The sequence below is a fragment of the Macrobrachium rosenbergii genome, chromosome 15, assembly GCF_040412425.1.
Source record: "Macrobrachium rosenbergii isolate ZJJX-2024 chromosome 15, ASM4041242v1, whole genome shotgun sequence".
NCBI classification, from domain to species: domain Eukaryota; kingdom Metazoa; phylum Arthropoda; class Malacostraca; order Decapoda; family Palaemonidae; genus Macrobrachium; species Macrobrachium rosenbergii.
Genome location: NC_089755.1, coordinates 9502665 through 9513149, shown reverse-complemented (window position 1 = coordinate 9513149; position 10485 = coordinate 9502665). Strand labels below are relative to the sequence as shown.

Below are 10485 nucleotides of genomic sequence, written 5' to 3'. Positions count from 1 at the left end.
CCTCGGAGCTATTGATGGAAAACATGTTAAAATTACAAAGCCATATAACTCTGGTTCTTACTACTATAATTATAAAGGTACTTTTTAGTGTAGTTTTAATGGCTATAGTTAATGCCAAAATGTCAGTTCCTTATATGGTACATATAGGAACAAATGGAAGAGTCTCAGATGGGGTGTTTATGGAAACACAAGATTTAGTCAGGACTTAACAGAGGATAAACTACACATTCCTGCACAAGCCCTCTACCAGGAACAACTGATCCTGTTCCTTATGTTTTAATAGGGGATGATGCGTTCCCTCTGTTGGAGAATATCATGAAGCCATATAGTCATGCCAATCTTACTAAAGAACAACAGATATACAATTATAGGGTGTCACGAGCCAGAAATGTAGTGGAAAGGACCTTTGGCATGTTGTCATCTAGGTTTCTGTATTTTACACTCGACAATCAATCTATCCCCAACTAAAGTGTCCAAAATAATCCTTGCATGTTGCTACTTGCATAATTATATGAGTGGAGATGGAGAACAATCCTTGTCAGCCAAGGATGTACGCAATAAGTATTGTCAGTATTTCAATGGCCCAGGATGGATGCCCTAGCAAGTATGTAGGATCACATGGAAGTTATAGCTGAACTAGAATTTATATAGCTTGATTACATATTGTTTAGGGTAGCTGTGCATTGTGTACTCCTGTGCTTTACAAATCTAGCAAATTAGCTAAACATAGGTAATTATTTGTGCATTGTTGTAGACATACTGACAGTACATATATAATACATTCACGAACTCTAATACACTGGAAGCTACATTAATAATTATGTAGACCGCAACCATGATTTATTTATTTTCATTATTTGATGTACTATCATTAAGATATGTGATTCTCTACACTGACAATTACCATTATCTCTGATAACATCAGGTTTATCAGATATAAATTGATACTACTTGGATATACTGAAAGTTGTATCTGTATCTACAGAGTGTACAAAAAAACTACCTAAATATATATTTTTACGTTTTTCCGTGGTTTTAGTTTGAAATATGCTCTGTGAGACAGGTAGCAACAGTTTAAGTTAATTTAGCCTTGTGATTCTGACTTCGTGGGTACGGGAAAACGTAAAAAGAGGAAAACAAAGGAGAATTTCATATGAGCATAGGGCTCTGGTTACTGAGGGAAATATTACATAAAACACGTGGGCACATTTAAAGTAGTGTATTTACATAAATGACATTAGTACGGGAAAGAGGAACTCAGTAGATTGAATGAAACTGGGGAATTCCAGCCACAGCCCGAGAAGCTTCCACGATAGGATCCCTCTGAAATGAGAGATATGCACATTATACGCCAGTAATGAAAATAGACAAAAGAATAATGAATTCGAAGCTGCACTGAGGGTGCCAAAGGAGTAATAAAGAATTAATATTGCCGATGCAAGAGGCGCACGGACATTAGACAAGGGAGATTTCTGGCTTTCTCTTTAAGAAAATATTACGAGACAAAAGCGTGACTGAAATGGGGCTCTTCCAGGGCACTTTACCTTAGCAGATTTTCCGAGGGCGCGTAGAAGGCGGTCCGTGGATGACTTGCGATTTCCGAGGACGAGTTTCTTCCACGTGGTGAGATGCAAGGGCTTCCGTAAAGCGGCAAGGCGATGGGGACTCCTTGAAACTCCAAGCAATGGCGTGTGGGCTCGAGGAATACGGTCGAGGGGCACGAGGAGAAGTATACTTTGGAAAGGGCCACGTGGTTAGGATGCAAGGGCATCGATGGGGCCAGGTGTTGAGGACGTCTTCACAAGTTCACTCCATATCTTCCAGCCCGCGTGTGTGAGGAGACCTCGTGGGCTTTTGCTTTTATCCCCTCCTTTGGGGCAGGGGGGGTGCGCCCAACACAGATGCTTTGACTCATTGCACCTGCTGCCCGCAGGGGAGGTTTTGGCCTGTAGGAGAAACGCCCAAGCCAGATTACTTTTGCCTCGAAGGAAAGATCTTTATCAAAAATGGGAGCGCCTTTAATCTTTTAACCCTTGTTTTTAAGTCGATAGACAGATGGTCTATCGATCGGCCGGCTGGCAGTAAATGAAACACAACAACAACAAAGGAGGGGGGGAGGGGAGGCAATTTGCTAGCGAATTCTTGCTAATCATAATACCTCCCCATACAAGATGATGTACATACCTCCTTCGGGTGTGTACATCGATATTCAGAATGAGCGGCAAATGCTTTACGTTACTCTACATTCTGCCTTGCAATGAACTTTTTACTCCTAAGGGTTTTATGAAGCTTGGTTACTTTTAATAACACATTGGGACAATTTTCGTTAACAGAACGCAAAGTGGTTTAAACACTTGCAAAAGAATAATTACTTTAGATTTGGTTACCCACTGTAACTTTATAAAGTGACTCGAACAATTGTGAATTAATTAAGATTATAGGACCACGCATATGAGGCTATGGCCAACAAATGAAAAGAAATGGGTATTGTTCAAGAATTAAAATACACGGTTACTTAATTTTAGATAAAATGCATGCGGTTAGTACAATCTGCCTTGAAGAGGCTGTGTAAATAGAAAACAGCGTTTATTTTTGTAAATGACATCCCCTTTTACGCGATACTGTAATGACTATACATATTCGCATTGATAACTTATCTTCGTTTTAATGTGCTTTGCCCAGCTATCGTTCAACGCGAGGTGAGGGACGACCCACACACCGGGAATTTGACAGTCGTGTGCGGGCGAGAGTATTCGCGAGGTTTTAATTCGCTAACCTTAAACTACGCTAATTTTATGCGTCTACTGCCAACTCAATGTTATGACGGGGCGAGCAGACAAAAGATGTGGGTAGGACAAACAGCGATCTTGGAAGGAATGGAAGGGGAAAAGGGATAATAATAACAAAAGGAAAATTACCAAGACGTTACGAATGAAACTTGACCGCATATGAAGGCGGGACACGTCCTCAGAGCTTACAAAGGGGCATTTAAATCACAAAGGCAAGAGTTTATGACTCGCGATTCATTAAAATAAAGATAACTAAATGACTAAAAGAAAGTAAATGATATTGGCAGAAGAGCTAAGGGAAAAAGAGTGAGGGTTTTATTGTGTTAGGCGGGAATTTATCGTCCTTTGCCTATAAATTACGGCCCGGACTATCACTTCAGTCCCAGGGCGAGGAAAGTGCACCCGAAGGGCGCGACTCCTTCAGGAGGGGCTGACACGCACGCCCGGTGCCAAGGTATGGGCGCAAGGGCGTGCCACTTCTCACTCTGTTATTCTTAATGATTTATACATTGTGTGGGGAATGGTATCCCGTATTTAATTGCCTCTTGTGGGGATAATTTAAGGGAAGATTAATAGAAGATGATAAGAGATAGAAGTTCCTGAGGAATGGAAGAAGATAGAGGAGGGCCTGACATCCCCTTCTGGATTAGGGTGCCAAGACCTTCGAAAGATGAAATGGTGGCACAGGTGCCATGGGGAGCTCTAGAGCTCTTTGTAACTACCTGGAAATTCCCACGCCCGTGGTAATTTCGCCTCGAGCCTTTCTTAATGGGACAGTCGTCCTCGGCCGGGGAAGCGGAGGGCCCGCGACCGGAGGGCGGCACGGAGTACCACCTGGGCCTGCTGATGCGACAGCTGACGCAGGAGTGTTCCGTGCGGGTTCTACCATGATCCGTCGCGGCTCTTGTAGTTCATCGGCCAAGGAGATATGGCAGAATCCTGACTTGCAATTGCGTCGGCGACGGGCTGAGGCAGAGAGGAGGCGGTCGGGGGTGGCGTGAGCGGCTCGCAGGTAACGATGACCAGCTCAGGCACGGGTTGCGAGGCCGCACCTGCAGGTGAGCTTCCGCGGTGGTCGGGAGGAACCGTCTCTCTGACCGACGCTGGTAGCGGTGCCAGGCCGGGGAAGAGAGGGGTCCTGAGTTGATCCCGTGAATGGAGATCGGCGTAGCGCTCTGGCGCTGGCACTAGGGCAGAGTCAGGCGCTATCAGAGGTTTCTTGGGCCGTCGGTCAGGACGGACGAAGCTTGGCCCTGCTCGGGGCATGCAAGTGGCACCGGCAGGAATTTGGCATCTCCTGAAGGGAGATTTGATTGGGGCCCTGGCACTGGCACTGAGGCAGGGCCGGGCACTGGAATGGGATCGGGAACCGATCGAGGGGCCACTGTACATTGTACTCAGGTGGCACTGGTGGGGACTGCACGTCCTTCTGGTACCCAGGGGGCGCCAGTCTTGGCTGAGGGAGAAGCGGGGGAGGATTACTCGCGCCCGCGGAATGATTCGGGGAATGTGGACCCCTAGATTGTCGTGATTTCGGCAGGGACTGGAAGTCCTGTCCCAGGATGACGTCATAGCCTCCGGGGAGATGGCTTGCTACTGCAAGATTGCACATTTTGGATTGGTGAGGTCGTGAGACTCTCAATTGGACCGTAGGGAGTATCATCTTGAATTGATTTATTCCCTCGATCGTGACGAGTTTTCGTCTATTGACGATAGCTCCGTAGGGAACTCTGTCCCTTCGGATGAGGGAGATTTGTGCGCCCGAGTCCTCGAAAGCAGTGACTCGGCGCGCGGGCTCGCTACCTCGTGGAGGGGCCACGTATACAGGCCCTTCGGCGGGAGGGCCTAATGACTGGGGATCTGTGACGGCCAAGGCGACGGTGGGAGTAGTTGATTTATTATTGCGTGGGCATTTCGCCCATGCGGGAGAATGGCCATAGACCTTGCACGCCGTGCAAAAGGTCTGGCTAAAGTCTTTCCGCGCTGCCCCTGTGGAGGGCGCAGGCGAGTTATTTGTCGGTTTTCCGGGAGAGAGAGGAGCCGGTTTCTTGTTCCGGCACTGTTCGGAGGAATGCCCTGTTTTCTTGCAATAATGGCAAGTTAGGGGCTTGCCCGAGTTCCCATTTTTGTGGGAATTTGAACCTCCGAGGAGGGACGGGGGATTTATCTTCCGCCCCATGGATCCTTCTTGAGGGTGGTGGGTTTCCCACATATCTGCTATTCGGCAACACTCGGTGAGTGTTGCTGGGGCTTTTTCCACTATATGAGTGGCGAGGGCAGGAGGGGCGTAGCGCAGGAAATGCTCGAATTTAAACCGCTCGAGTACCTCGGCGGTGTTAGTGGCTCCTTCGGAATCGAGCCATTTTGTCAACGCCCGCTCCGAATGATACGCCCAATCGGACCAAGTCTGGCCTGCTTCTCTGGGCTGCTCTCTCCAACGTCTCCTCCACCCGCTCGTAATCTCGTACGCCTTCGTAACTGCTTGGCGTACGGCTTCCCAGTTTCCCCGATCGTCTGCGGGAAGGGCGTGGTAGGCAACGAGGGCCTTTCCGCCCAGGAATTTAGTGAGAACAAGGGAGAGTTCCGCGGGGGAGAGATCGCAGCACTCCAGGACTCGTTCGGCCCTTTCAAGCCATACTTCAGGCTCGGACTCCGTCCATTTTGGCATGAACGAGTGAGCTTGGCTGAGGGCACTCATTCCCGCGGCAGGGGGCGGGGGGGTGGCGTGCTGTCGTTCTAGCACCTGGAGCTCATGGGCGCGTTCTCTCTCTCTCTCCTCACGTTCTCTCTCCCTCTCTGCACGTTCTTTTTCCTTCTCTGCACGTTCTTTTTCCTCCCGTTGTTCTTGAGCGATTCGTTCTCTCTCTCTCTCTGCACGTTCTTTATCCTTCTCCTGCTCTGAGCGATTCTTTCTCCTCCTCTCGTTGTTCTTGGGCAATTCTTTCCCTCTCTCTCTGCACGTTCTTTATCCTTCTCCTGCTCTTGAGCGATTCGTTCCCTCTCCCTCTCTTCACGTTCTCTCTCCCTTTCTTCACGTTCTCTTGCTCTCTCCGCCTTGGCATCGTCCACTCGTTCTTGAACCCATGCTCTCAGATCTTGCCCCGATAGTCCCATGTCCTTCCCAGCGGACATGTAGAATTTGAAATCCTCGTTTTGTTGGGCTCTGGTATTAGCCATTTTGAAATAATGGTTATATGATATGTCTGAGAAGACTCAGGTTGTCTGAAAAGACTCAATTGCAGGAATCTGAAACACTCAATTGTTCAGACTGCAGGCGAATGGATCTGTCTGAATACGACAGGTGATTAGTAAGTCTGAGGAGACTTGTTAAAATTTGATATGTCTTGGAAAGACGTGGTTGTTCTTGGCGAACGAATTGTCATATGTGTCTCGGAAGACGTAGTTGGGTTTTGTCACGCTCGGACTTGGCCGGCTGTAGCGTGAAGTTAAGGAGTTGTTCTAACGAACTAGAATGATCAGTCCCGTAAGGGCTTAGATGTGTGTGAACTACACTATATAATGTCTCAAAAGGACTTAATCTTGGGTTCCCGCAGGAATGAGAAATTCTCGCCACGTGCGACGTAGAATTTTTGTATGAGTCTCTGAGGACTGGAATTTGGAGAAATTCTCGCCACGTGCGACGTAGAATTTTAGGAGTCTCTGAGGACTGGAATTTGGAGAAATTCTCGCCACGTGCGACGTAGAATTTTAGGAGTCTCTGAGGACTGGAATTTGGAGAAATTCTCGCCACGTGCGACGTAGAATTTTAGAGTCACTTAGGACTTGGAATTTGTGGAATTTGGAGAATTCTCGCCACGTACGACGTAGAATTTTAGGAGTCACTTAGGACTTGAATTACGATTCGTCCCTTAGGACTTAGAAATTACTAACGGGAAACCCAAAGAAAAATGTATGCTGGGAAATGAATGGGGAAAACAAAAAATGCTACACACGCGGGCATGGGCCTTGGGGGTGGTGGTGAAGGACGGCTGACCATCACCGGAGTTATTTTTAGATTCGGGATGAATGAACCCGTATATTTATACACCGTCTGGGATTCCGGGGAATTTCCCAGTCGTCTGAGAGGATAACAATACAACGGCCTAGTAATTTTCCCTATAAGCGGAGTTTAAATTTCGCTTTCCTAACACCTAGCTCGAATTCTAACTACACTGAGAGAATTTTCAGCAATGCAAGCTGACTTCGTCGTATCCCACGTGGGAATTTATTCGCGCCTAAATAACAGTTCGCTCATTCGAAATGCGAAGTAAAAGTTATCACAGAGGAATTTCTTTCGCACTATTCCTCGAAGCAAGGATATGGCAAAGATTTTAACACAGGAATTTTCGCACTATTCCTCGAAGCAAAAGATATGGCAAAGATTTTAACACAGAGGAATTTTCGCACTATTCCTCGAAGCAAAGGATGGTTAGCACTGGTTATTTCCTAACTACCTATCCTGAAAGGCATGCATTAACGAATCTAATACGGCGGTTCTTTTCTCTCAGTGATTACATGCGTCCCTATTTCTAATTCCTAGGAACAGTCACGATTGTAAAAAGGTTTTTGCTAAGATAAACACATTACTTACGTGGAATTTTCTGGATCTGTGTGCTGGTTTTACACAAAAGGTTCGTAATTGTCTCGTACCCAGCTTAGCTTTGCTAATAGCTGATCTGGCAAGTTGCAAATGCAGTAAAGCAACACTAGGGGAACTGCAACTGCAAAACGAGATCTATGGCCAGGTCGCCATTTTTACGTTTTTCCGTGGTTTTAGTTTGAAATATACTCTGTGAGACAGGTAGCAACAGTTTAAGTTAATTTAGCCTTGTGATTCTGACTTCGTGGGTACGGGAAAACGTAAAAAGAGGAAAACAAAGGAGAATTTCATATGAGCATAGGGCTCTGGTTACTGAGGGAAATATTACGTAAAACACGTGGGCACATTTAAAGTAGTGTATTTACATAAATGACATTAGTACGGGAAAGAGGAACTCAGTAGATTGAATGAAACTGGGGAATTCCAGCCACAGCCCGAGAAGCTTCCACGATAGGATCCTCTGAAATGAGAGATATGCACATTATACGCCAGTAATGAAAATAGACAAAAGAATAATGAATTCGAAGCTGCACTGAGGGTGCCAAAGGAGTAATAAAGAATTAATATTGCCGATGCAAGAGGCGCACGGACATTAGACAAGGGAGATTTCTGGCTTTCTCTTTAAGAAAATATTACGAGACAAAAGCGTGACTGAAATGGGGCTCTTCCAGGGCACTTTACCTTAGCAGATTTTCCGAGGGCGCGTAGAAGGCGGTCCGTGGATGACTTGCGATTTCCGAGGACGAGTTTCTTCCACGTGGTGAGATGCAAGGGCTTCCGTAAAGCGGCAAGGCGATGGGGACTCCTTTGAAACTCCAAGCAATGGCGTGGGGCTCGAGGAATACGGTCGAGGGGCACGAGGAGAAGTATACTTTGGAAAGGGCCACGTGGTTAGGATGCAAGGGCATCGATGGGGCCAGGTGTTGAGGACGTCTTCACAAGTTCACTCCATATCTTCCAGCCCGCGTGTGCGAGGAGACCTCGTGGGCTTTTGCTTTATCCTCCTTTGGGGCAGGGGGGGTGCGCCCAACACAGATGCTTTGACTCATTGCACCTGCTGCCCGCAGGGGAGGTTTTGGCCTGTAGGAGAAACGCCCAAGCCAGATTACTTTTGCCTCGAAGGAAAGATCTTTATCAAAAATGGGAGCGCCTTTAATCTTTTAACCCTTGTTTTTAAGTCGATAGACAGATGGTCTATCGATCGGCCGGCTGGCAGTAAATGAAACACAACAACAACAAAGGAGGGGGGGAGGGGAGGCAATTTGCTAGCGAATTCTTGCTAATCATAATAATATACATTGCATTAAATGTGTTTGAATATTTCCACACCTCTTCATCAATGTCTATTGTAGATATCCCTTCTTCCTGAATTTCCTGGTCTCGGAGAAAATTTAGAGCACCGAAAAACCATAAGGAGGGTACATACATGTCTTCAGTTGCAGCACCAGATTTCTCACTCTGAACCACCTTTTTAATTCTCTCCTGTAGCTAGTACGAAGAGAGTTAATTTTCTTTAATATCATATCCTTGGTGGCATTTGGGATGTGTTCTCTCAATTTATCAAGCAATTTTTGCTGACACTTTGCCTTTAGTGTCCTATTTTTGTATTCCTCACTTTTAACCTTCCAAAGACATGGAAATGATTGATAGAGTTCAATGAACTCTATCCAAAATTCTTGGTTATCCTGTGTATTCGCCATGGTTGATGGTGACCAAATGAGCATGTATGATCAAACACCACTACAGACTCGTCAAGCATGCTGGTCAAACGTCTTGTTGGACAAGCTAGCTTCAAACTGCTTGTTCAATCCTTCAAACAAGCCTCTACATTCTCAAACTGGATTGTCCAACGCCAATTTGATCATACATGTATGCTAGTCTGTAGGGCGCTTTAGAATTAAGGGTAATATTATCGCGCAATATGTTGTTCTATCATTTTTCCTATTGAACGCTCTGTAATATATATTCAGAAAAAAATACAGTATCAGTAACTTGGAAACTTTCTAAACTTAACATTTATTTTCACTGATTTGTTATCGAAGGTATTTATACATTACATGCATAAGGAGGATCATTAAACTAAATCAGGTGAAACCACAAGAGATATTTCCAGAAAATTGATGCTACCGACATTTTCTTTTAAAAAGCGACTTCTATATCGTCACTGATTTTTTAATATACCAACTGCCTCTTAGGATAATGATAAATTAGATAAATGAACAGGAAAGGGTCTACCTCTCGGGGACTTGTAGAGAATCTGTCATAGTAAGGTTTCATAACTAAGGGTTTTCTCCACTTTAACAGGGAAATACTAATATTTTTACACAGTAGGCCTATCACTCAAATGGCATTTATAAAATAATTGAAATAAGTAGTTTTAGGCCTATTCTAGACAGTTTTTTCCTTCACACCTAACTACCAAGTTCTGCGTCTATCCGTAAGGGGGGTGGGGGCTGCAGGGCCCAAGACGGAATAACATAAGGTGTGTTCACCGAGGGATCCGATCATTAATTTCCCTCTCTCTGTGACGTCACAGGAGCACATCGACTGGGCGATGCACTTGTCACTCCGTCTTGGTTTTGACAGCCATTAGTCGCATTGTTGCAGTTCACGATTATGGGCGTGTGTTCCATATTTGGGTGCACTAATAGTTCCAGACAAAGGGATTTGTTTTCACAGGTTCTCTAAAGACCCCGAGGTGTCCAAAGTATGGATGAATACATGTCAGAGAAGTGATAGCATTAATGTTAAGGAGGCCAGGATTTGTTCTGTCCATTTCCGGACAGAAGATTACGAAAGAAATCTTCAACATGAACTGCTACCACAACTTCACCAGAGAAGTTATCACAGGTTAAAGAAACCCCGAAGTTCCTCTTTAAATTTACCTCTTAAGGGCGTAAAGTTGGGTATGGTTTAACAATTTGTTTAGAATCTCATTAGTGCAATTTTTAGTGACATATCTTCGGTTGATAAGTAGCCTGGACTAAATTCTTGAAATGAAGTGCAAAATTAGAATAGGCCTAGCCTATGCAACGAATAAAGAAATTATCGGATTAAGGCCATCCAATTTTTTTCTTTCATACTTTCTTTTTATGA

General features: G+C 45.3%; 1 long non-coding RNA gene across 1 annotated transcript; it reads right to left on the bottom strand.

The window, feature by feature from the left end:
- Positions 1–1204: 1204 nt before the first annotated feature.
- LOC136846442 (uncharacterized) lies at positions 1205–2844 on the bottom strand. The gene is made up of 2 exons (XR_010855386.1): positions 1545–2844; positions 1205–1323 (listed from the first exon to the last, which is right to left on the bottom strand). It is a non-coding gene; the product is annotated as an uncharacterized lncRNA (long non-coding RNA).
- Between the last annotated feature and the right edge of the window lie 7641 nt (positions 2845–10485).